Source organism: Lagopus muta, chromosome 3, assembly GCF_023343835.1.
Source record: "Lagopus muta isolate bLagMut1 chromosome 3, bLagMut1 primary, whole genome shotgun sequence".
Lineage (NCBI taxonomy): Eukaryota > Metazoa > Chordata > Aves > Galliformes > Phasianidae > Lagopus > Lagopus muta.
The window spans coordinates 65371624-65399341 of NC_064435.1; the positions used below are offsets into that span (position 1 = coordinate 65371624).

Sequence of the window (27718 nt, forward strand, 5' to 3'; positions counted from 1 at the left end):
CTTTGGAGTCTTTCTGTGAGCCTAGGGCATGGGTAAGCATTTTCATTTATTTTCAATTATCCCCTTCCACCGTGATAATCCTTCTAGTTATGTGATCTGTAAAATACCATCCTAACCATGCCACTCTGTATATCTGTTGATTGTGCACTGCTTACATCTGATTCTCCTGTGCTCTTTTTCAGTCCTGTCAATGTAATGTTGTGTTTTTGCTTTGGTTAACCCTGTTGCTATGGTCTTTTCTCGCTCTAGGCTATCCTTCCATTCAATATACTGGTTGTTTTTCAGTCTTGACATTGAGTCCTACTTCAATTCTAATTTTACTCTTCTTGTATAGATTCCATCAGTTTTCATCATGTCTTATGGTTCTTGTCATTCCTTTCCATTGTTCTCTCCTTTTGTTCTATTTAGTTGATAATGTTGTTTAGGTATTAAAACTGTTTGATGTTGAAAGTCCACTGGTATGTTCCTGGGATGCTGTAGCTCAAGGAGAAATCTTGAATGCCTCATTAATTAATTGGTTTTAACTGAGAACCAACTTCCTGTGTCGTGTTTGTTAGTCAAAAGTATGTTTCCTTTGGGAATAGTGAGTAGCATCTAAGGTTTTCTCCTTACTTTGCTGATTGTGAAGCAGTGTATAGAATTTAAGAGGTCAGCACTGGTTCTTAGTGTTATGATCTTCAGCATAGTGAGGGGGAAGTTTTCTTCTTTCATTTCCTGCCATAGGAATTTGAAATTCACCTTTGAAAAATTAAGCTGCCAGTCTTGATCTGATGATACATGAAGCCTCCTTCTGCTGTTTTGTTATTGGTTTTTTTTGGATGTTTAACTGCATCCTTTCTTTTGTATGCTTTCTAATAGTTCGCTTTTAAAAGGAGAAAAAATCTGTAGGTTTAGGAACTCCTTGTCCTAAAGCGTAAGATAACAGAAGAAAGAGAAATAAAGAACTTGCTAGCTTTATACTTGTGAATTCTATACAAAATGTGTTTAGAGAAAAAAAAGTGGCAAGATTGTGAGGTATTTTCCATGTACGTGTGGACTTCCAGTTTAAAACTTTTCTACCACTAGCACAGTAAATACTAAAATGTCATTCCATTTTTATGGGTCATAGAACAGAACAGCATCTATCCACCATGTTCCTTCTAACTAATTACAGTTCATTATCAAGCCTATGAGAAGAATTAATACCTCTTCTAATAGCCGTCTTGTGTTGAATATTGAGTCACAGAATACTGAAGTTGGAAGAGCTGTTCAAGTCTACTCAGCTGCACGAGGACTTGAACATGAAAAATTATCTTGCCATGAGCATACCATCAGGTAGTTCATGGAATGGATAACACAAGATGTTAGATGGGTTTTTAGGCAGCAAAACTGTGAAACGTGCACCAATCATGTCCAGCAATGTAAAAATCCAGTTTGCTTTTTTGGGGGATGTTGCTGAGGATGTAGTGGGATTCTGTACAGAAGAGACTTTTAGGACAAGTCAATCTAATCAAGCATTCTAATAGTACATAAAGCCAGAACGCCCACTACAAAACTGTCACAACAAACCCAAGGTAACAAAGCTTGGGGAGGTATAATTAGCTCAGGTGCAGTGTGGTATGGGCAGAGTGATGCTGCGGCTGGATCTATAGGATTGTCTTTTTCTCTCCCTTTGCTTTGTATTCACTGCAATCAATAATCTTGCCTTCTTTCCTTTTTTTTTTTTCTTTTTTTTTTTTTCTTTTTTTTTTTTTCTTTTTTTTTTTTCTTCTTTCTCCAAGTGTGAAGTTGTGTTACTTGGCATTAGTTATGTTTCTCAAGGAAATCTTTGTACCTGTAGATGGAGCTCCATACTCATCTTCTTCTATCACAATTGGACTACTGTTAACGAACAAGTAAATTGTAAAGGAAAATCTTCTTAGAAGACCACTTCTCAATACTATCCAAATTGTAAAATTTTACAGGAGATGCTTCGAATTTTATAACAGACTGCATTCATTTTGCAAATTAATGAGAACCGATGGGAGTTTTATGGCTAGAAAATCATGTTATTTATTTCCTTTAGTTGCTCAGTCATCTCGGTGGAAGCAATTTCTTCCTGCTCAGGCATGTTTTTTGGTCTTGTAAAATTTTAAGTCCTACTTAGGAAAATGTAATAAATAAATAATTAAATATATATATATATATATATATATATCCTTTTAAAATGCTTGCTTTGTCAGCAACATTTAGTGTATCAAAGACTTGCTTCCTGATAAAAAGGATTTTGTTTTGTCTATGAAACTGATCTGATTTTGTGTTGTGAAATGTCACAGATGCAGATGTCAGAGCCTGGATCAGCTATTCTTATGTTTAGGTTAATTATTGCTTCCTGAGGAGACAGGGAGAGCTGAAATGTTGTTATCCTGAGAGACTTTAATTTAGGACATAAAATTTTCAAAAGGTTCCTCATGTATATGTACTTTAGATTGCCAGTGTATGCTTCTGTAGCCTCTCATCTGTTTATAATTAGAGGAAATAAAAAGAAGTCTCTCTTCCTAGTGGATGCCACTAGAATAATTGCAGTTATGCCTTCTGCATTTTCCAATCAAACTATTTTCTCCTTCAAATATGAAGAGAAAAATGCTGCAGTGGAAATTAATCCCCTCTACCTTCTGACTTAATCTATTCTTCTTCAGAAGAGTCATGTTGAAAAGTAGCTGTTAGTGTGCTTGGACGAGTGAGGGTAACTCAAGTTCGTAAAGGCAGACCAACAGAATAGTACAGGTACGGAATCAACGTTGTAGGTAATGTGTAGGAAGAGGCATTAGTGGCTCTTTTAATGGGTTTCTAATCTGTTTTCATGTTAATACAATAATGACCAGTTTCTTCTGGGATAAATGTGTTTTTAAAAACAAGCTTGAAGTGTGTGGTTTCTATGCAGTCAGGGTTTTTAATGTTTTGATATATTATGGTGATATTGTCTGTTGGGTGAATTATGCTGACAAAAAAAAAAGGTTTTTTTTAAGGACTTATTTGGTTTAATCATTTACATATTATTTAAAGAAATATCCTCACAAAATACAGTACTATATTTTCTGGGTTGGAGGACTGTTTGTATGTCAGGATTAAAGGTTATTTGGAGGGGAATGAGACTGTCCACTGGGCTTAGCAATATGGCAAGGAAGGGCTAGCTTGAATATGAGCTAATAGCAGAAAAAGTGTAGTCAAAGAAATAATTGGGAGCTGTGATAAAGGCTAGAACACTTTTAAATGAAGGGAGAATTGAAAAGAGATTTAAAGATCCATGACATCTGAAAGGAAAAGTTTGTGTCACTGTGAAGAAAAATAGACTACCAAGTAAATTAGGTTTGTTCCATGACTTGTGGGTACTATGACTGTTAGGCATTTGGATAATAAAAAATAAGAATCCAAGAGAGCCAATATTGTTGATAATCATTCTAGATTTTTCTTCTATTTGAAGTAGAAAGCAGTGGGATGATTACTGTTAACTCCTTCCTGTGAGCCATTTCTGTTTATTGAGATGATAAGGTTCAGTGCCAGTGAAACTGTTATTAGTAAGAAAAAGTAAAACAACTTGAAAAACCTGATTTTATTCTGTCATGTCTATTGCCTCTATATAGGACTAAAGACTTCTGAAGGTTTAACATTTGATCAAAGCACTGTGATAGTGTTTTGATCCGTACCTTGTGGATTAGGTCTCTTTAAACTTTCTCAAGTGTCTGTATCTGTCCTGAAGTAGTTCAGTCCTAAAACTACAGCAACTCTGAAAGGATTTCAGAGAAACAGATCCAGATTGCTTGGAAAAACTTTAGAGCTGCCTGGAGACTGTAGAGATGACTAGCAAAATTTATGAGGGAAACTTAGGTGCTTGAAATGTTGGGAGACTGGAAAGAAGATTGAGGACTTGACTTGCAACCCTGCTGGAAAGATCATGAGAAGCTCTTGGTGTTTGAAATATTTTCTGAAAGTCATATGACATAAATTGACAATGCAGTCAGCAAAACTGTAGACTACTTTTGGAATTAGTGGTTACTTTGGTTTTGGGGGAAAAAAAAAGGAGGGGAAAACTTAATAATTTTTCTAAAGATGGATTTTTCTGTAATATGGTGAAAGCCAGGGGGAATAGTGTTTTCCAACCATCAAGTGACAGCTTGAACACAAAGCTAAAATGCAGTGTGATATTTATTTAAACAGGTGCGCATAATTAATATCTATGTACTTTTTGAATATTTTTAAAATAACAAAAATGCCTTGGGACCCTTATTATGTTTAGATTTGATGCCTAATAAAATGAACTATGCGAAAGTGTATTGGAAATTAACAGAAGCAGAAATTTCTATATGTGTCTGTGCAAAGTTAGAATTTTAAGGAAGAATTTGACCAACACAGTTCTGGTAATGACAGAGAGATTAGGAATAATGCATTTCATCTCTACTGTTTTTATCCTTTTTCTGCTTTTTTTCTTTGGGTTCTCTTGTACTGTACTCCACTTAAATTTAAAAGATATATATGTCTACACAAACATCCTTGTATTTCTTCTCAGAAGATTATCTTCCCTTTTATAATCTCTGGACCATTTTATCTTTACTTTTGTCTAGAGTTCAGGCTGCAAAGACATGTCAGTTTTGCTTTATAGGACTGGTGTTATTCCATGAAATTCACAGAAGTGTGTTCATAGATTCACAGAACTGTTGAGATTGGCAGGACCATTTGAGTCCATCTGGCCCAACTTCTGCTCAAGCAGGGACACTCAGAGCATGTTGTCCAGGTCCATGTCCAGGCAGCTTTTGAAGACTTCCAAGGAGGAGACTCCATAGCTTCTCTGTGCTAGCTATCTGTCACCCACACAAAATTGCAGCCTAATGTTTACACAGAACCTGCTGTGTTCCAATTTGTTCCCATTGTCTCTTGTTGTGGCACTGAGCACCACAGATCAGAACGTGGCTTCACCTTCTTTGTATCCTTTATTCAGGCAGTTGCATATACTGATAAGAAACCTCTGAGCCTTTTCTTCTCAGGGCTAAAATGTCCCACATTTCTTGGCCTTAGGTAATGATTGTGAATAAAATTCTTTAAAACTTGGTGTATATTCAGTTCCTTTAGGTAAGTCTATAAATATATCTTTAAAATTCTGTAGTAGGAAAATAGGCTATTCTCGATTCGCCTCTACATCCTATAAAATAGGTTGTAAAATAGATTATTGGAGTTCCATTATAGGGATAGGACTCCTATTCAACATCTATGAAATTCTGAAAAACATTTCAATTTGTTTTATGCTTCACAAGAGCCGATAGTCATTTTTGCTTATTCTTGTTAAAACTCAGGGCCACAGAACATTGCTTACTAATGACAAAGGTAATTAGCACTGAAACATGTTAATGGTTGTGTGTTATCAGGCAATAATGTCTTCATTAATGCATGGCTCTAATGTCTATAATAACTTTGTCGCTAGGTAGAAGGAATGCTTAGGGAGGAGGGAATGCTTTTTAGTACCAACTGTCCAAAGTCATTAACTGCAGAAAATGGGATACTGTCTACTTGATGATGAAGATCTTTAAAGGCCAGACTTCAATCCTTTGAGTTCACGCTACAAACTCTGTTAGATCAGTTTCCACATTTGCAGCTCTTGGCCGCTCTTCTCTCACACTAACTCAAGAGTATTTGCTTTAAAAACTATTGTTGTCTATAGTACAAATCTGTTGCTGCTTTTATAAGACTTCTGTGATCTAAGACTATTCACATGTAGAAATACTGATGAATTGCTGTTATTTTTTAATTATCCTTAACTTTTGAGAATGTTCTAGGTTTTACGTTTGTAAATGTTGATTTATAAACAGTTCTGAAAATGTAAAATGGTGTTTTAGCACTGATGGTTATTGATCTTGACAACTGCCTGTACTAGAACATTCAGTTTTTCGAAAAGTGAAGCAAGCTTAGATAGTTTATAATTCATAGAAACATCATCAACTCAATACTTCCCTAATGAAATATGAAATGTGTCCTCAAATCTGTTGTCTCAGCTAATAATGGAGGAATTGAATCCTATGTGTTTTTCCTGCACCTTGTATAGCTGATATTTCCAGCCTTAGGCCCTATTCAGCACTTCCTTGTTTGGAGTTTTGCTTACGGGTTTCATGACCCAGTAAGTGCACCAGAAATTGAGATTTTTGTTAGCTTAAAACATTCTGTGGGAAAGGAATGAAATATATTCATTGCACAATCAGATGTGTTGTGCTGGAGTGGAGATGTTTTTCCAGATTTGTTAACTTCCCTTACTCTAAAAACTCGTGATGATACTTAATCTACCATGGAAGTACTGTGATCCACTGAAGTATTTCATTTTAAGACAAAATATGAATTAAATCATGCTGTAACATAGAAATTCCAGTTTGACAATCCTGTTCATGACTACTAAATGTTATGTGAATAAGAATAATGAAAAGTGTCTCAGGGTTAAAGTGCTTAGAACAAGTTTTAAAGGATTTCACTTAGTATGCTGTGGATAGAGTGAGAATAGCCATAAAAGTGAGAAATTAAAGAAGAAAAATTTTGTTGGATTTGTCCTTCTGCAATTGTTGCGAAGCACCTCTCCTGCTTGACTGACTGCATAAAAAAATATGCTTCTGTCCAGCAAAAGCTATACAAGTTAAGAGATTGTTTCTGAGTTGTTCACTTTCCTAATGTTAAAGTTGTGTAGAATCTTGAAATAACTGAAGCTGAGGGATGGGGTGAGGGCTTACTCTTACATGAAATTCTCTGATGGAAATGTTTGCTGAGGATTCTTTCATCCATTTCTGTTATTCTAACCTCATAAACTAGATTTCGCTGTCTTACTGGCTAATTCACAGTCAAGATTCCTTAGAATATAGTTTCCAGGATCATTAGATAACTTATGGACTGTACTTTTGTTATTGAGATCAGTGGGAAAAACCCTACTGTTATATGCAGCAGTATCAATCCATCAGGAAAAGGCTACTGTAACACAAAATGATTTAAAACAAGAGAGTCATTTAAAACAAGAGAGGAAATCTTCACTGTGTATTGAGGGCACGAATTGTGCTTCCCATCCTGAAAAAATAATTATAAATAAAAATAGAAGAAAAAACAAAATATTCTTGAAACAGAACTGGGAGAAAATCTCAGTAAGTTTAAATGATTTGTCATCATTATCTCCATGTAGATTTTTATAAATTTCTTTTACTGTGCTTGCATACTGTGTTTGACTGGAAAACAAAGATCAGTTATATCACTTCTGTCCTTAGAACAAACAGCTCTGCTGTCCTCTCAGCTTATCAAGCTGATCATTTCATTATAGAAGCTTTTCAGGGTGGTCAGGCATGACTTGTTCTTAGTGAATGCATACTGAATACTTCTGATGATCTCCTGATTTCCAGGAGTGACATTTACTTTTCTCCAGTCTTTGGGCACTTATCCTGGTTTCCATGATTGAGCAAAGACTGAGAGTGGCCTCCCAGTGACATCTTCCAGTTCACTCAGAACTTGTTTATGCATGCATCACATTATGCCCAGAGGACTTGCAAATGTCAGTTTGCTCAAGCATTCTCTGCTCTAATTTTTTTCCACCAAGAGTATACTTTCCTTGCTCCAGTCTTTTTGTCTGGTCTCTGGGACCTGAGATTCCTGGTCAGCCTTACTAATAAAGACTGAGTTAAATAAGGCATTCAGTATCTCAGCCTTTTCAGTGCTGTGGGTAACCAGGTCTATTATTTCCTTCAGCAGAGGGCCTGCATTTTCCTAGTCTTCATTCTGTCACTGATGGAAGCCATTTGTGATACCTTTGATGTCCCTTGCCGTACTCAATTCCATTTGGAATTTAACTTTTCTAACTCTATCCCTGAATGCTCTGACAATCCTTCTATATTCCTCTCAGGTTACTGGTCCTTGCATCCGCCTTTTGTATATTTTGTGTTTGACAAAAAGCAATATTTTTGACAATATTTTTTTCACCTTAGATTTCTTTTGTTCTTGGCCCTTGGTGTAGATTTGCATAACTGTTCCCTCTCTGACTAGTTTTGCCTTTTGCGAGAGTTAATTTTGCATGTCTTTACTGCGGTTCTATCAGTCATTTCTAAAATCACATATCTGGTTGAGCAACAGCTGATAGTATACTGTTTTGCACTGGGGATTGAGCAAGTAGAATTCTTCATAAAGGTTTATCAGCAAACTTCGTAGAAATAAAAATATTTGCACAGATGTCAATAAAGGAGGAAAAAGGGATATGAGTGTAGCAAACCTAAATTGCTTTGTGGAGACCCTTAATTAACAGGGAGAGACTAATCTGTCATCCTGATAGATGTGAGGCTGCCACAGCTCAGTGTCTCCGGTTCCATCTAGTAGCAAGGCTGAGAATGCATTGTTAGTAGGCAAACGCACAAACAGAGGTATTCATTATATATATACACACAAACTTGGCCAGGCATACTTGGCACTTGCACAAATGTTGGATGATCATGAAATACTATTCCTCTATATCTCACAATGTATTCCAACTCTCTAGACAGTGACTACCTCCGTTCAAGAGGTGATCTGCAGAACTGTTGTGTGGCTTATCCTGAGTTTCATGTGGTTTTCTGGACACTGGTGTGAAACATAGCATTTGAGTTCTTCCCTGCGCTTGTTCTATTGGAGTACACAGCCACTTATGGAGAAGGACTTGATGAGCTCATTGTTCTTGCAGTGGGCCTGGACGTAGCTGCAGCAGATTATTACTTGGATCTTTCACCTGCCATTGCTTTATTGTAGCCTCTGTGGGTGTGCAAATGAGTTTATCACGTAAAGCTTACATGTTCAGAAAGTTCCATGTACATATATTTTACTGTTCATCATTGGTCCTAGTCTGCATCGTGCTTGAGGAAAAACTGGCAGTTACAAATAAACTTTGCAGGCTACTGCTGAATCATTTTCTGCCTTCATTTGTAGCACAAGAAAAAGACTTTGGTATTGTGTTGATGAGAGCCTTGCTGTTTGCTAAGATGAAAGTTGGAAATTGGCGTGTGCAGTTCCCACGTTATAATCACTGATGGAAGTTTTCTCAGTTGACAGAGTAGATAAAATTGACCTTCAACTCCTCTATGAGGGAAAGCCTGCTTTGCCATAATGGGCATAATTGGCAGGCTGTTGACATCAATGGGAACGCTTCCATTGACTGAAAGAGAGCTTTAGCGCACCTATTATGTATGTAAGAACTCTTAAAACTTAATCATATAAATGGAGCTCTTGGTGGTGTATCATAGAGTCATGAGGTTGGAAAGGACTTACGAGATCATCTAGTCCAACTGTTTGACTGATAGTTTAAATATATATCATAAACTTGTGTCATTTTTGGTCTTTAATAGATTTTAGCGTGCAAACTTTAGATGTCTTAATTCTGTAGAGACCTTGATGCTATTCTCAGTCAAGTCTGCAAAGCTGGTGGGCTTGTGAGTGAAGGCTGTGGAGTTCATTTGGCCAGCTTGTGGTTTTGCGTTTCTCCACCATTTCTAATTTTTTTTTTAATTTGTAGTCTGTGTAATTTCTGTAGCATGAAAGACCTTTGAGAGCTGACACTCTAAGGTGTTTGCATAGCAAGATCTTCCAAAAAGCAAATAAAATTAAATAAAATAATGCAATTTAGAGTTGTCCTTCAGTCAACCCAATGCAAACAAGAGTGTCTTGCTCCTCCACTTCTAATGTATGGCACCTGAGGAACAGGAGAGAAATAATAACAGAAAAAATAAAGCTTTTCTTTAATAACTTAGTTACAGGCAGCAAAGCATTGCTGTCCTTAGTGCACAACATACCTCTCCTACTGCTGGACTAGCTGTACATAGCAGATACCAAGGTCTGTGTTGATGTTTGGTGTTTACGGCTGAGCCATGTGCCTCTGGCAGGGAGTCATACTCAATTCCTATGATTAAGATGGATACATTTGTCAGTGAGCCTCTGAGATGAGCTGATAATGTACAGGAAAAAAGGTAGGTTAGTAGCATTAATCAAGATTAAAGGGTGTGAAATCAGGAGACGCTTGACAATCTTGAGATGAGAAACTGGTTTAGCAGCAGATGAATACTTGCAGATAATCCTTTAATGGACAACAGGATAAGGAGACTACATGATGACTTTCTCTGTGTACAACCTCTGGATTTACCAAGATTCACTTCACGTTTCACGGTTGTACAACATCTAACACTTCAATGCCTTTGTTAGTCTACCGTACAGGTAGTCACTGGAGATTCACCTTTACTTGCAGCATGACATTTAAATATTTTTAGATGTCTTTTCAAGGTTTTTCTTGGATTCCAAATCCTCAAAACTCTTGATTTCAATATATTTTTATAACAATGTGATTGTACTTGCTGGCTCTGCTGACATTTTAGAAAACAGTATCTGTTTTTTTTCTTACTCCTTTATGCTAAAAGAGATTATTAATGCTTCCTTAATCAACTGTTCAAAGTGTGATTGCTCCTGAATAGCTCTCAAAATCTGTCTTTTTGCTGTTCACTTTCATTAGTGCTTAATTAACAGAGAAGATGCAAACTGAAATCTTCAGCCCACTCAAAGATGAGATACTACTTCTCAGAAGAGGTATTCAGAACATGGTCTGTGTTTTGCAAATTGAGTTTCAAAAAAAACCCTGTAAATGGAAACTAGAATTTTCTGTACGGACTAGTAATACAAATGCTCTGTGCCAAGAGGAAGAATGTTAAATGGAGCCATCACTTTAATTGGTAACCTCCACAGGATGCAGAAATAACAGTAAATGACTCTGGAAAAAAAAATGAATGTTTTTGGAAACAAGGATTGCCCACATAGTTACAGTCGTCTTGCTTCTGTGTCTAGTGTTCTCAGATTCTCTGCTCGGTGTGGCATAATCTGCCTAATGAGTATGTGCTTATCAAAAGGTTAGAGCTGCTGTAAATTCCAGCACTTAAAATCTCACTTCTGGTCAGAATTTTTGGAGTTATTTTACAGGAAGGGATGTTTTTATTGATGTAGAGATGGAGCAATAGAAAGGCCAGTTTCTGCTGTGGACAAGTGAAGAAGTAGTGATAGATTAACAGGCAAGATATATTTAGCTTTCTGAGGGGAAATATACCTATAACTGCCAAATAATTCCTTTCCCCATGCTATAGATATGTTGTTCAGTAAGCCATAAATTCCTGTCAAACTCTTTCATTTTTCAGCAGACTAAAAGGTTGATGTTTAAGGAAGTGAGCTTATTCTTGAAATATTTCCTACTATCAAACACTGAATAGTAAAAAAGAGTCTAAGAAAGATGATGTATTGAATATCTTTTTATTTGTTTTAAGGCTTTTAAAAAAAATATTGCTATAAAAGATTGTTCAGGTTAGTGTGTATTTGAATACAGGAAAAGCTCCTGAACTCTTTGCCAGCCGAGAGGAATGCAGATTTTGAAGAAAAACTGGTAAGTTTTACATTGACAGTACACAGATGGAAAGAGGTGATGGTGAATTATCTGATAATTATGAGACTTGCGCCTTTTTTTTCCTGAACATATACTGGTAACTCACTTTCATCCCTTCCCCCCCCCCCCCCCCCCTTTTTTTTTTTTTTTTTTTTTTTTTTTTTTTTTTTTTTTTGAAATACTAAGTCAGGTAAACATTGCATGTAATAGTCATAGTCTTATTAACACACAGTCCGTATGAATAATGTATGCTAAGTTGAAAACATTCAGATGATTATATCAATACTATTATGCGTATTTTTGAGATTTTAAAAATAATACAGCAATTGTTTATCAAACGCTCACATTTGAAGTGAATAAAAGTTAAAATATTTTCAATATTTTCTGTAGTTTGTTAATCACAGAGACTTAAAGAAGTCATCTTGTACTGACCTCTTTAGCTACTTGAGTCTTTACAGTGACAGTATTGCATATAATGACTGCAGGAAATATTTTCATGAAGCTGGTTAAATTCAGTAGAGGCTTATGCAGGAAAAACTCCATAGTTTTCCAAAGAGAAGATTCTATGCCCCACTTGTTCCAGGGCTTGATGCCTATTTTCTCCCTTTTTTTTCACAGCAGTAGTTCAAGTCATTTTCAGTAGACAGCTGTGCAGATCAGGATCAGATGTTAGTTAAAATAAACATTTGCATTTTTTTACCGTCAATCTGTGCCAAGGTGATACAGAAAAATGTACACTAACAAATACTGATTTCTGAATTATTAGTTTTTATTAGTGATATTTCCATGAAGTCTTGCACATTTGATCTCTGGGAAAAAATACATGCTCTCAATTTGAAAATGTGGTGGATTTGGTCCTTTACCACACTGAGTCCCCTGCACAATTGCTTCTCTCCGCCACCCTTCCCATTCAGGGAAGAAAAACAGAAGGGCAAAAACAAGAAAAGCTTGTTGTTCAGGATTAAGACATTTTAATTAGTAAAGGCAAAACAATAACAACAAACCAAATGAATCAAAGGCCCTATCTCCCACCAGCAGACTGATGCCCAGCTAGTCTATGAGTAACAGCTGCCTTGTAAAATCGTCCCCATCAGTTTTATTGAGTACGGTGTTAGCTGGCACGAAATATCTCTTTGGGATATGAGTTAACTGTCTTGACTGTGTCTCCTCCCAGCCTCTTGTCCAATACTAGCCTGATCACTGTGAGTAGAGATCACCATCAAGAAGGTCTCAATGCTGCTGTTCAGCAGCTGCAAAATCATTAATGTACTATTAACACCTTTGTCGGTCACAAATTTAAAATGCGGCTCTGCATAGGCTGCTATGAAGAAAGTTAATTCTGTCCTAGCCAGGCTCTGTATTGAAAACAGTGTTTTGTTGTGCAAATGAGAAAGCAAGTCTCTTGGGAAGCTCCTGAAATGTCATGAATTTGTCCATTAGAAACATGCTTGAAAACCAAATATCTGTCTATCTTAAAAATAGCAGAGTACCTTTATTTTGGGGGAAAAAAAAGGTGCAACCAAAAATTTGGTTTAGTGGAGGATTATAAGTAACTATAAATAAAGTACTTGCTTGTGGATTGACAGAGCGGTGATTTTAGGTTTGGAAGGATAGTTTTCATTACTTTGGGTTGTACTTATTGTTAAAGGGCCCCAAGCTCCTGCTGTTAGATTATCTAACTCATGATAGAATATGTTTTTGTTTGTTATAATGGAGATGGAGAAGAAAAGTTAGAAATGAAAGACAGAATTAATCAGCTGGTTATTTATGAAGGTGTAGACAGATAAAATGGAAGCAATTTTACTTGCAAGATCATAAGGTGTTCTTCCTTGCTACTGTAATGGGAGAGCACTCCTGTACGTGGCAAAGAGCTTCCACTTCTGCTAAACTACACTGCTTTTCTCTAAAATGGTGTCACCAGCTCTTCCTTTCACAGAAGTAATACTAATGAAAATGTAGCTACAGTTATGGAAATACTTGCTTCTCTTTTCTTCTTAGCGTACTCTTCACCCACAGTTCTGCTTTATATAATGGCATATGGTTCATTATTCAAGGTACCTTGTCACTACAGGTAATAGTAACAGCAGTGACCTCTGACATAAAAACAAGTGTCTATAACAATAAGAAAAAAACTTCAGTGTCAGTAACTGTCCCCTGAGAAACACAACTTCATTTAAAAACAACAGTAAATTAAAAACAAACAAACTGTAATAAGTTCAACAGCTGTTTGTTTGATATCATTTTTGGAACATAAGGAACAGCTGCCTCTTCAGTATAAAACAAGCCATATCAGCATCTGCTGTCCAAAGCAAATTCTTTGCTGCATTCTATGTATTCATTTATTAAGAAGCTGGAGATAGATGTCCTGGGAAATTCTTAATTGTGTGTATTCTTAATGCCCTGACTTCGGTGTTATTTTGAATTTCTAAGTAGATTCAGCTACTCCTTCCCCTTGCTGTGGTGCAGACTGTGGTTCATAATAATTCTTCACAAAATTTCCTCTGAAATTAGCATGCATTGTTCTCTCTAGGAATTACATGGTTCAACCCTGTCTTGCATCATCATCTTCCCTGGATAATTAATGAGCATTTGAGAAAACGTTAAGAGGTTTGAATGCATAGATGTGGACTTTCTTATCTTTTTCCTGTGTTCAGTTAATAAAATTCACATTAGATCATAGAGCCTACCTGCTGAAGTAGATGCACTTTAGCTCTAAAACTCCCTTAATTTTCATTCCACCATCTGGTTGCAATGAACTAGTAGAGAATCATCTACAACACATAGAGAAGTCTGGCTAGTTTCTTTAAAGTGCAAATGCTTCATACAGTTCTTGGGAACAGATGGACCTTTCATGCAATGACACAAAAAATAACTTCTTCATGTTGGCATAACGCATTCTGCAAACATGGGTTCAGGCTCAAAATACCCATGCATTCACTGAAATAAAACAATATAAAGTGTCTCAGAAGTATAGAAAGATCAGATCACAAATCTTGAAAGTCATCAGCTATGTTTGTGCTGATCTTACTCCCATCACTTTCCAGCAGGTCATGAGTGCATTCGCAAAGCTTGAAGTATATACCATTAAATTGTCCTGACTGGAGAGAAAAGATCTTCCTGGAAAGAGGAGGGAGCCACTTTTTTGTTCCTCATTGATCAAATGATATTAAAAAACTACTATTTATGTTGTCAGTCATGTCTTTCACTCCTTCATTTAAAATGCTTTTGTAAAGGCATTAGGGAGATGAGTGCAATCAAGGAAGCGAGTGGCTCTGAGTCCTTTGCTGTTTACCTGTGAGAAGAGTAAAAGGGAAAGAAGAGGGCAGTCAGAAATTGCAGCTTCCTGAGCTTGGAGCTCTTATCCAACAAGCACCTGAGCAAGCCGAGAGCTTTTCCCATTGCAATTTTTCTCTTCTGCTTTACTGTGGTTTTCATCTCTCTCTCTAAATAGATAAAGAAGTTTATTATACATCTTATTAATTACTTTAATGATGTGTTTGCAAAGAAGCATGTGGATTTAATTGAGGCATGTTCAGATAAGATTGGCTTGTTTCGAGCCAAATATTGAATAACTGACTATGTCATGGCACATCAGATGTTTTTGTGTTTTAGTTGCTATGTTGTGGATTTAGGAGAAAAAGAATGCTAGTAACACACCGGTGTTTAATTTTTGCTGAGTAGCACTGTACAGAGTCAAGGATATTTCATTTTTTTCAGCTTCTCATACTGTCCTGCCAGCCAAGGAGCTGAGACAGCACAGAACTATGACAACTGACCTAAACAGGCCAAAGGGATATTCCACACCAATTTTCAGCATGTGAAAAAACTATAAAGCTTGAGAGTGTTGCCCATGGTGGCTGCCACTGCTCAGTGATGTACTGGGCATTAATTGATGTTTGACCATCATTTCTTTTTGTAGAATCATGGATTCATAGAACGGCCTGGGTTGAAAAGGACCACAGTGATCAGTGAGTTTCAATCTCCCTGCCATGGGCAGGATCACCAACCACTAGACCAGGCTGCCCAGAGCCACATCCAGCCTGGCCTTGATTGCCTTCAGGGATGGGGCATCCACAACCTTCTTGGGCAACCTGTTCCAGTGCATCATCACCCTCTGTGTGGAAAACTTCCTCCTAATATCTATCCTAAACCTTCCCTGTCTCAGTTTAAAACCATTCCCCCTTGTCCTATCACTATCCACCTTTGTAAACAGTCATACTGCCTTTTGTAAGCATATATATGTATTCATATCATTGTCGTTGTTTCTCTGTTCTTTTTTCTGTCTTAGTAGTAAACAGTTTGTCAGGATTTCCCCTCAAGTAGAGATGCCTCTGAAGGTTATTTCTGCACATAGGTCCCTTACCGATTAATGTTAAGATGCCTTACTGATATACAGATCCTTGATAAGTAACTAATAGTTCAACTTTTCTATGTTTGTAACTTATACCGACTGTGAACTTTGCTAGCTTGGCTAAGATGGTATCTTGGAGCACATATAATCTTTTAGATGTGAACCATTGACCAAGTAAGTCTGGGACTAGGAGTGTATTCAACCACAACAGGGCTCCATACCTCTGTGGCTCAAATTGTTTAGAAAGCAAGGGAGTCTCTCTGAACCTCGTGACTGAATGTTTGAGTCTCCTGTACATGTCTGTTTAACGCTATCCTCCATGCAGTAAATAATCAAGTGTATCTAGCCTTCTTGAATCTTGTTAAGTCACTGTTAAATCACTACATTATATTTATGTTACATCAGTAAATATATTCCTGTTTTTCTCTTAGGAGTGAAGTGTATGGTGTAGTTGTTTCCCTCTATGACAGAATATCTTATTAAAGTTACAGTTTTTATAGTTTTGTTGAAAGAAGCTAAAGTACTTTGTCAAATAATAAAGCATTGAACAGGTTGAATTGCCTTATACCATTTCACATTGTTTTATAAGACCTGATACTGGTCTTTTTATATTACAAATTTGTGAAGAAATTGGAGGAAAATTCTTATTAATCCTATGGAGTTTGCAAAGTTTACTGTTTTGTGGAGTTTACTGCTATAGAACAGCAAGGTAAAATTTGCATACTCCCATTTAAACCTATATTTCTAGTATCTCCTTTTCAGTGAATTTAAGGGAGTGTTGCATAATTCAGGTATTCCATATGCTTGAAATATCTGCAGTTGCTCTGATGCATTTTCTGCTGAATCTTGAAAACTCTTCTTCACAGGGGATTTAGAACTCTTAACATTTATTTAATGCCGCCATAATAATTTTTCTTAGGCTTTTCTTCTGGATTACTTCCCTTCCTCCTTTTTAAAAAGTAGCAACTGAAATGCCTGTCTTCTCCTAGAAGAAAACTAACTTCTTACTTTTAGTGTTTTTGTATGTTCTGATAAGGTGGGACAAGTCTTATGGCAGTAGTTTGAAAGAAAACTCTTGGTTTTTGTAATAGCTCTGCTCTCTACTGGCTTTGCTCAAAGAGATATTGAGACAACACTTTGACAAAGAAACCAGTTCCCATTGTTCCTGAGAATTTTATTTTCAAAATTCCCCCCCCTTTTTTTTTTTTTTTTTAATATTGCTTCATGCTAGCTTGCAGATGTCAAATTTAAACACTTTGAATCATAATATGTGGAGTAGAGAAGATTTTGATCGTGATCAATTCAGGTGGAGAAATTGCCCCCAGATATACCAAAGAAATAAGATCAACAGATCATTAGACAAAATAGTAAAATACAGGTCGCTTAAATGATAATACAGCAATCATTACATGTGTGGCAGTACACAGTATTAGAGTGACAAGTTTGGTGTAGTTGATTCTGACAGGTGATGCAACAAATCAGTTTGGATGCAGTAGTCCAGATGGGGTCTCATGGGAGCAGAGTAGAGGGACAGAAATAATCATTTGAGACGACTCCATTTAAGCACCAGAAGGCTTCGAGAATTTTAGATGTACTTGCAAAGATTATGCTTTGATCAATTTCATCAACAATGTATCTTCTATAGAGATAACTGTCTCTTAAGGAACTAAGCCTTCATATAGTTCTGTTTGGTTTCCTGTATCTTCTATAGGAATTTTACCATCGAGATCATTGTTTTGCTATGCTTGTTTACTTGGTGGTGGTGTCATTGTTATTTGCAGTGGGGTTTTGGGCATGAGTGGTGGATTATGAATTAACTTTTCAGTGGTCATCCTCCTGGGCTCATTTCTCAGTGTTTATTTTCTCTCCTTGTGCAATTCTTTGTGAGAATTATTAATGTCTATCTTGATCCGTTTACTATGCCTGTGCATAACAAAGATGCCTTAGCTAGTATTCTCGAGATTTAAGACTATGAGCCAAAGAATTTGTCTTAAAAAGTCTCTGCCCATCAAGTAGAATTTAGTGCATGAATGTAAAAGCTAGGGCATGCCAGTTGACACGTATCACTCAAGTAGTAGCAGACCCTTAAACTTCAGAGGTTTGACTTTATTGATGTTGATGACAGGAGCTCTGATTTTTCTGGGGGGGGAGTTCATTCAGGCTCTTTGAATTCTAAAGGTTTTGTTCTATTCAAATATCTGTTTGTAAATTAGAGAACTCAGTGTTTCGTTGAATTTTATAAAAGCATCAGTATGTCTGTAGCATTGGAACTGCTCTGCTTTTCTGAAGGTAAGTAGAAATGCATAATATGCCATGTACATGAACATTTACTCATACTGCATTTTATACACTTTGCCCCTCATCATGTGGTGGTGTGGGTGGATGGTCTCTTCCACATTCACTTCATTTAACCTAAAGTGTGTTTTGCTTCAGTATGAGATCTAGCCTATCTCATTTCCATCACATTAAATCCTGTCACTTGAATCACAAGTGACATTTTTTGGTAAGAATTTAATATGTTCTGGTTCCAAGCAGATCATATTCAAAGACAGTAATGTAAGCTGTTTTTTCATGCACCTTGCACGCATCTCAACATCCATTTTCTTGCATGTCAGTTAGCAAGTGATTAGTAATTGTATTTTTTGTATATTTTTCCATTAAGAGTGTTAGTGGCTGAAAATGACTGTGTTCCTGTTGGCACAGAATATGTTGCATGAGTAGTTTTGTACTGTAGTTCCCTACTTTAATAAAGCTTAATTTCTAGCAGATGTTTAATGCCTTTAGAGTGATACTGTATAATGTTAGTCATGTTGAAGATTTTGTGTTGTGGTGGGTTTTTTTAGTTTTGTTTTTTAGAATATGACAAACATATGCATTAGGATAGGTTGCTTTTAATATCCGTTGGAAAGATTTTACTTTTGGTAGTATTTAAATTGTGCAGAGCAGAACAACAGGCTTTACAGGGTAAAAGGTGAACTATTGTCTTTGCTGTTCTTAATCTGTGCTCTGTACTTCTTTGACTTTTACTGAAAGTACTTGAAAGTTTTTATCACTGTGACAATGTGCTGTTTTTCCCTTTCCCAAAATGTTTTTGCATTTTGCGCATAGTCTTGTCTGAATCAAAATGTATGTAAATTGCTCTCTGAGAAACGAAGGCAAAATTTACAAAATCTTTTGATTTTGCTGGTGAACCAAAATCCAATTATTATTTTGTTCTTGGTTGTGTATATTGACAAAATAATATAAAAAATGTTTTTTTTCTCCTTCCTCAAACCAATAATTTGAGATTTCTACACTTCCTTTCTGAGACTTTTAACATTTACACCACGGAAGTGATAGCTTATGTATGAAGATCATTAAGAGTGGACACAGACTTCCATAACAAGGCACGAGGGCTATAGATTGATGTTTTAGGTGATAATGTGAGACCTATGTTCTGAGTAATCATAGAATGGCCTGGGTTGAAAAGGACCACAATGATCATCTAGTTTCAACCCCCCTGCTATGTGCAGGGTCGCCAACCACCAGACCAGGCTGCCCAGAGCCACATCCAGCCTGGCCTTGAATGCCTCCAGGGATGGGGCATCCACAACCTTCTTGGGCATCCTGTTCCATTGCATCACCATCTTCTGAAAATCCTCATGTTTTAGTCTCTCTCTAAGTGTTCACTGAGTATGGTTTGAAGACAGGATGATGGACTGGATTATATCTTCTCCTTCCTTAATGACTGATTTGTTAAATTCTTTGGAGGAAAGCCCATTGGATTTTTTTATATAGAAAATGTCAAATATGAAACAGTTGGACTTTTCATGGTGAAATTCCTGTTTTTAGAATGTTACTGTAAAATGTTTCAGTTGCTAAATTCTCTTCCTCTGAGGCTAAGCTCCTTTGCCAAAATTGACTAGTATATGCAATTAGTTTTTCTTTGAGATACAGCATGTGATTAATATACTTTTCTCTGATGTGTTATTTTATCTTTAAAGAAAAAGTCTTTCAGTTCTCATACTGTTTTTCAGTTAATCTTTCTTTCTTTCACAATTAAGGAATAGTAAAAGTTGTGTCCTGTATTTACATATATAAAATTTTAGCCTGTACAAATACTATTATGACTGGAAATTAAGCATTAGTAAATAACATTCAAAGCTAATAGAGTAGATATGTCGAGAGGGGAGATGTGTTATCTGAAGTTCTTGTAAAGCATAATAAAAACTTGTTTCTAGAATCTTTGTACAGCATACTTCTCAGCTCCTAAGACTCAGTTGATTTTAAAATGAAATTTCTTCCAGATGTTCCTTAAGTTTCCCTTTTTTAAAATATAAATGGAATATGTCAGACAGCTTTTTTGATGAAGTTATGTTTTTTGGAGTTTGTGGGGTGATTAGCCATTATAATTGGTGGTGCTACTGGTGCTGATGTAAGATCATGAAAAATCTAAGGTCTTCCACATCCTTCAATCCAGTAAAGCCTACCTTCTCTAAGTGTGCTTATTAGATACTTATGGAGGCAGTCTGCTCTTTTCAACTTGCTTTGAATTAATCTTTTAGATACATATAATGTTTCCCTCCATGTAATTGATCTTTTTGTATTTTTCCTTACTTTGAAAAGGTCATTTCCTTTCACCACAATCTACAGAAAAACTTACTTTACCAATATTCTGTTCCGTCAGTGTGTACTTCCACATTAACATTAAAAATTCTGTCTGCTAAATAGAATGTAATGTATGATGAATATGATAATGACTGTGCTCCTCTATTATGTGAAGAATGGAGGTAGCCATTTGAAGACCAGTTAATCAAGGAAAGAGAAAATTTCTTGTTAGAGAATAGTTGTTTAATTAGAGAAGGTGTATCTGTGTAAACAACTGGTGCAAGGTAAAGAGAGAAGCACTGGAGATGGTTCGATTTGGTGTATTTATGTTACAGTTTCAGTATGCCAATGTTGCATACTTCCTGGCACTGACTTCCATGTCGGATGTCTCTTCTTTGCATGATATGCATTCTTTATCTAATAGGTGATGTTGAAACAGATTTCTGTACAGCTATTGATGATTGCTTTAATCTTACAAGCATGTAAATAAATTTTTACATGCACGTGTAAAGAGCAAGTGCTGTAGGACATTGGATAAGCTGTGCTACTTTTCTGATGGAAGAATTCTTTGTCTGTGGTGCAGCTGGGATCTGCCAGTGCATGACTTCAACTTTGGTTCATCCAGAAGGGGACCAGTTTTGAGCTCACTGGTGATGAGACTAGGAGTATACTTCACGAATTCAAGGCAAATGTACCCAAAAGGGAACCAATTCTGCACTTGCTAAGGTAGACTTACTCATAGTGTCTCAGTGACAAGCAAATATAAAGCATAATTAAACTAATAATAAAACTTTCTTCTTCTTAATGCCATTTAATTGGAGTGAAATTTCAAAAGTCAAAGGTGAGTGCATAAGTGCTAATAATATACTGACATTCTATCAGTCTTTCAGAAATGGGAACACAGTGAAATTACGGATTTAAACTGTTTGGATAATAAAGGATAATTTATGAGTCCTTAGGTTGCAGTTTTTGTGCATCATTGAAATAAAAAATTAAATATATTTTTACAATTGTTGGTAGGCAAGTTTAAAAAAAAAAAACCACCACAACAAAACAGTCTGTTTAAAGAAACAAAAACATTTTAATCTTAGTTCTGAATGCCTAGAGGTAGGCAAATACTTGTGAACTTTTAAATGTTTGGTAAGCTTAATTCAGATATGCTATATTTATGGTGCAAAAACCATAAATTTTTTAATTCGTAAAATAATTGTGCATGTCCCTTCGTACCAAACATTTAGCTGTAAGGGCAGTGAGGGTACAAAAATGAAGGGATTTTAGCATGACATGCCTCTTGCATTGATTAGCTTGAAAGAAAGATGGTTATTTTGCGGTAGTAGAAGTAATTTTACTTGCAAATATGGACATGGTGTGGTTTTTTTGAGTATCCTTTTGAGTATCATTTGTGGCTGCTCTTCATGTAAGATATAATCTCAGTCACTTTCTCAGTGCAGTTTTAAAAGTATAACTGAAATCAGGATTACTTACGTGATGCAGGGTTTGTGGAGGAGATTCAAATTTCAGTAACCTTGAATTATGCCTTCAGCATTTAGGTTCGATTCCTCTGGCAAGCTTAGATATACTTGACATAAGATAGAAAGCAAAATGTTTTCATATTGCTTGTGCAGTTCTGCAGTGGTCAATGTGTAAAATTAATTGCTACAAGGTCGAGACTATCATCACACAGGCTATCTTCTGATGAAAATGTTGAATCTCTATGGATGATTAAGATGACTAAAGGCTTAAGATTTTTTCCTTTTTTTTTTTTTTTTTTTTTTTAAATAACGGTACTCATCAGTATGCTTAACATCAAACCTCTCTGCCTATTCTATGTTTTGGAATTAAAAAGAACTCTGATGTCTGAGGCAATGTAAGGAAAAAAGCAACTGATTGCAGACATTCAGTGTTAGAGTTTTTAAGTGAAATCATCATGGACAATGCCGATTATTAGTTTATTTTTTTTTGCAATAGGAAGATTAATGACATTTCTGTACCAGTTGCTGTAGTGATTTTAAGGGAGTGATATTGAAAAGAAAAAATGTTTGTTCCTTGACAGAAATCTCAGTTGACGACAGTTGATACCATCCTATCTCAGAGTTGCTGTTGATCCTGGAAGTCCATCTCTAGGATTGACAATGGCAGATATTGACCAGACATCATGTGGTTATACATGTTCTCTGGTCCTTTGTGCTCGTACTCTTTTAGGGTCTACTGCGGTATTAGACACATTAGTGTGTGCATCCTTTCCTGGTTCCTTATTACCCACTGTGTATGGTGACTAAAATTTTATTCTGTGAACCTACTAACATTCCCTTCATATCCTCCTGTGGCAGCAACATTCTCTGCTTACTATCAAAAGTAGTACTTTTTATGTCCTTTGGGCTCTTACTGTTTTCTTGACGTGGTTCCCTCTGTCTCCTGTCGCAGGGTTGGGTGAATGGCTATATGTCTGTTGCTATTGCTACTTTATTAACTGAAATCCTGTTCCATTCTGATTTAGGGGTCTCAGCAATTTTTAAATTATTTTTCTTTTTTAGTCTCTGGGTTCCGCATATTTATTTAGCCTCAGCTACTGCTGCTCTGTTAATGAACATAGCATGTATATTGCAGTCCAGCACTATAGGCTTAAACAGCTTTGAGGGAACTGGTCTGCTGGTACCAAATTTCAGGTATGTTTGTTATGGTGTTACTAAAATCTGAAAAGAACTAGCATTAGCATAACAATAATGTTATTTTATACATCTTAAGAAGTTTTTGTGAGAAAATCTGGAAGTGTTTATATAAATATTAATGAGTACTGCTTTACAAGAACTTTAAAGGTTTCAGTAAGAAGGAGATGCATGAGACTAAATAATAAGTCCTAAAATATACTGTAGAACAAATGATATTTTGCATTGCCTAATAATTTTTACATAAAATATTAAAAATGATTTAATTACCCTGTAGGTTAAAATTACTTCAGTCAAGGCATTGCTTTGGGATTTGAGTTTAACTATGATCTTTTGATTATACACATTAAATCTGCAGAGCAAAAGTAACTAAAATGTTATGTTCTGCATATGGTCCTAAATATCCATAGTTTTACCACTTGGTAAAACAGGAAAATGGTGACATTATTACGAAGCAATAAGTGTAAAACCTATTTAATAAAAAATGTTACTGTACAAATAGTATTTAAAAATTCATGTTGTTTCCTTTGTGAAAAGAATATTGCTTGTTTCTTGGTTTGTAAGGTACAATAACTCTAAATTGTCCAAATGTTTTGAGAATTTCTTCATGAATCTTGATTAAGTACTAACCTGAATTCAAGTTTTGCCCATGTTCAAGTGTAATCCTCAAATTTAATTGAAATTTCTTTAATAATACTTATAGTTTTTAATAATACTTATAATATTTATAAATCTGGAATATCTAATCTTTGTCATATTTTGTATAAAAGATATTATACGAAAAAGGAACTTACTCTTTGAATATACAATTACTACAAACTAAGCTCTTAGTTAAGCTGTTAGAAGAACGGGCTTCTATATAATTCCAGGAATGCTCACAAGGGATAGTGTGGAATTTCTTACATAGTTTTCCTTTATGTGCTAAAGCCAACAGGAAATTGAGTGGTAAGGTTGAGATTTACAGATACTGTTTTGTAGTACTACAGTTCTAAATAAAACTTCTAATAAAATTATTTACTGCTACTGAAATACACTCCCTATACAAAGTGTGCATTTTTACTTTTACGTTGCCCACAGATGCTACAGATTTCTCTAGCTCACCTTGTTGTTTATTATTATGCACTGCAATTTTATTCATAGATCTTCTCTGAACAATGTTTTTTTTTTTCGTTGTAGCTCATTTCTCTACTCACTTGGAAGAAGCTTTGTGCATGTTTTTTCAGACTCTGGACAGCACAAAATAAAAATAAATTGCCTGTACTCTGGGTTATGAGAAAATACTTGTTTATCACAGTCAGTGCTAGAAGGAAAAATTTCTGCTTAACCATAGGTAATGAAGAGCTAATCCTCACCATTCTGCAGGAGAAGCCATGTGAATTTGGGGAAAAAAACATAGGAAATATAGAAGGAGGAAGTCAACTCTGTTCTAAGATATGCAGTTTTAAATTTTCTTGTTGTCTCGGTGCATTAGTTGGCTTGTCACATCATATTTTCTCAGCTTCTTTGTATTATGTCACATAATATGACAGAGACAACCCTTGTGACAAATCACACAAGCCAGTGTGTCAGCAGGGAAATAGAAAACTGACAGTTCTCTGAATAGCCCCATAAAAATGCTCAATAGAAGGCTGTAAAAACTTTCTAAAAATATACACCTATATTTTTTATTGCTGTAAACTCTCTAAACAAATTTCAGAATACCAATATAAAGAATTAAGACAAAAGCTGAAAATATCTTGCATAATAGGAGCTCCAGCTAATATGTAGAAAAGGCTTAGTTTGGGATGGCAGATGGGATACATCCACAGCTTTCTGCTCTGCCCCTACCAAATGGATGTCTGTGAGGTTCATTCCCCACTCCTGAACTGTAATTTCAGTTTTGAAGTGTAACACTGGAAATTGCAGTTACTCAGTGGTAGCTCGTGAGTAGCTTCTGTCTGAAGAGATCCGAGTAATACCTGCCAGTTGTATTAATACAAGTAACTCCTACTTGTCCTCATGCAGAATTGGACTGAATTGGTAGACCCTTTCCCCCAGTCCTAACCCACTTGCTGTCTTTGCATTAAATAGTAAGGAAGTGCCTATGTTCTTTTTCCTGTTCGAGATGATGATGTTTGTGTGCATGTACTCATTATTTGTATTCTTTCATGCTTTGTAGTTTTGATTTCTAAGACTCATCTTTCTCCTTTTTAGATTTCTAATTAGCAAATGTCTCTAATTTGGATGGGGAGTGGGAGGAAAGTGGTTTGACAGAATATTCTGCCTTGTGTCTTAGGTTGCACAACCTGCAGCTGTTATTAAAAGAGAAAGCAATTAGAAATAGAGTTCTGCATCTTGAAAATGTATCCTGTATTATTTTTAGGCCATGATATGTTTTCACAATCTGTTAAATCTACCTCTGTCATTCTTTCTGAAATTACATGGACAGTCACAGATTTAGAAGTTTTGAGGGAATTCCTGTTGTCCTGAAATTAAGAAGAGAATTGATAGGCAACTGTAATCAGTAACTGTTTACATGTGTAATGTGTTCTGTTTAATGTTTCAGTGGCTCCTTTAAAGTAATGTTAGGAAAAAAGTACTTTGGTATGGTTGATGCTAAAGTCACGTACAGATACAGGACTCAGAAACTGGTATACCATTGATTTCATTTCTTTCTTGTAGCTTTAAAATTTAGAGGAAGTTGGAATATTGATTAGCATTCATTGTGTTTAAAAAATGCAATAATATTTCTCTGTGATACAATTACTTCTACTGGTTTATGTTTTCAATGTTTCTGGACAGTTAAAGCAGCAGCATTACTTAGAGAACTTTATGGTTAATTTAGAAAACTCATCGGTATATTTCCATTTCTTTTCCATTATTATTTACAATAAATAAAAGATATCATAGTAAATCCATCTCTCAATGCTGTGACTACTGTTTTCTAAAACAAAAATATTACTGTGGTTGAGATGTTACTGCAACTATAAATGATACGCAAGTCCTCTTCTAGAAGTTATGATAGCTAAGCTAGTCAGCATTTCTATCACTGCTGTTACAAAGCAGTCATATCTGGAAGAGGGTTATAATGGACAATAGGAAGCAGTATATTAAGCTCTTGGAGTTAGATATGTGTACCTGTGTCTGTGTGGAGTTCAGTTTAAACACATTTGTGTATAGATATGCAAGAGGTTTGTTACTGTTTTAGTCACTTTGATTTTGTCTACTTCTACACATGAATCTGCATCTTTGTTCTGCGCTGAGTGGTGTAGTGTTGAAGATGAGATATGATGCAAATTTCTTTCTGTATCTCAGTAGTAAAAACCTGAAAGCAAATAATGTGATATATTTTAATAAGATGGACTAAAGAGAGGAATACAGTAAAAATTGCTGGGAGCCCCAGTTCCTTGCAGCACTGTATGGACATTGGATAAATTTTCCAACAGCGTGCTGAGCAGACCCTATTTAAGAAGCTCTTCCTCCCTCACATATGGCTGTACCGTTTGTTGTGTGCAACAAACAGAAATATATATTTTTGACTGACAGATGGGAATGTTCTCTCTTAACACCCACCAGTGCACGGCATAAACTGGCACAGTGAATTCTGGCAGATTCTCTTACAGCAGCTAGTGTATAGGGTTGTCAAGCCTTATGGATAAGGATGAGTATACTATACTAAGGGCTACTGAATGTCAGTTATTCTTTGACTATATACCCTTCTGAAGGGTTCTCAGTACAGTTCCGTAGTGTATGTCAGCTACTGGCCTTTGAAATGATATTTTAACTAGAGTACATTGAGGAGGAGGGGCTGAAATTCTAGAGAAAAGGGGTAAATCAACATTTCCTGAGTCCTTCATGAGTGCTCACTTGTAGATTTAAAAATATTGTAGTTATGTGTTTATGTCTACTGTAATGCATCTGGATGACATGAAAAGAAATATCTGATAGAAATAGCTCGTTCTTTGATCAGATAGCTGCAAAAATATTAGAGAAGTATTTCTGTGTCATAATTTAATTTCTGTGACTATATAATCCATTTAATTTACTCATACTGATTCTGAAATAGGAAATTAATTTGTTAAATGACTCTTGCTGTTGCCATCAATATTTAAATGTTTTGGAGAACTTGAAAAATAAGCTCATGTTTTGCACTTAGGAATGTTTCCTGCTCTGGCAGGAGACTGCTTAGGCAGTCCTATGGAGTTTGTTATTGACTTATTTTCTTTTGGAAGATAGTGTGGTCTGGACACAGTCAAATTCTACACCTTTGCAGAGGGAACTTCAGTAAGGTGTAAGTGCAATGCAGACACTGAAACTGTTCAATTTATTTTGAGGAAGAAAAATCAGTTACTGTAATCTCTTGTAGATTGCAAACTGCTAAACTTCGGTTATCTCTGTGTTGAGACTAGCAGTTTGACCAAAAACATCCATCAGTACAACATCTGCTATTAACTTCTTTATTGCCATTAGTGATCCCATATCTATCTTCTGTCAGAAAAAGAAATAGTGTCTGAAATTGCAGTTTCCCTTCATGCCTGTGATTTGGTGTTTCATTTATGTAAAATAGCAATGTATAACCTCTCTCAATCTGTTTAATCTTGTTTTTTTTCTTGCTAGTGTTTGTAAATTCCTGTATGTAAAAAGACTGCTTACAGTTTATAAAAAGTGGTGTAAGCATTAGTTAAGATAACCTTATTCTTCTTCATTTTGGTTACTTGATGTATAACA

General features: G+C 35.8%; 2 long non-coding RNA genes across 2 annotated transcripts in view; both read left to right on the forward strand.

The window, feature by feature from the left end:
- On the forward strand, nucleotides 1-25836 carry LOC125690963 (uncharacterized). The gene is made up of 3 exons (XR_007375855.1): nucleotides 1-32; nucleotides 22880-23011; nucleotides 24188-25836. It is a non-coding gene; the product is annotated as an uncharacterized LOC125690963 (long non-coding RNA).
- Nucleotides 1-27718, forward strand: part of LOC125690962 (uncharacterized) — a 127220-nt gene that overhangs the window by 56724 nt on the left and 42778 nt on the right. The window lies entirely within an intron of this gene.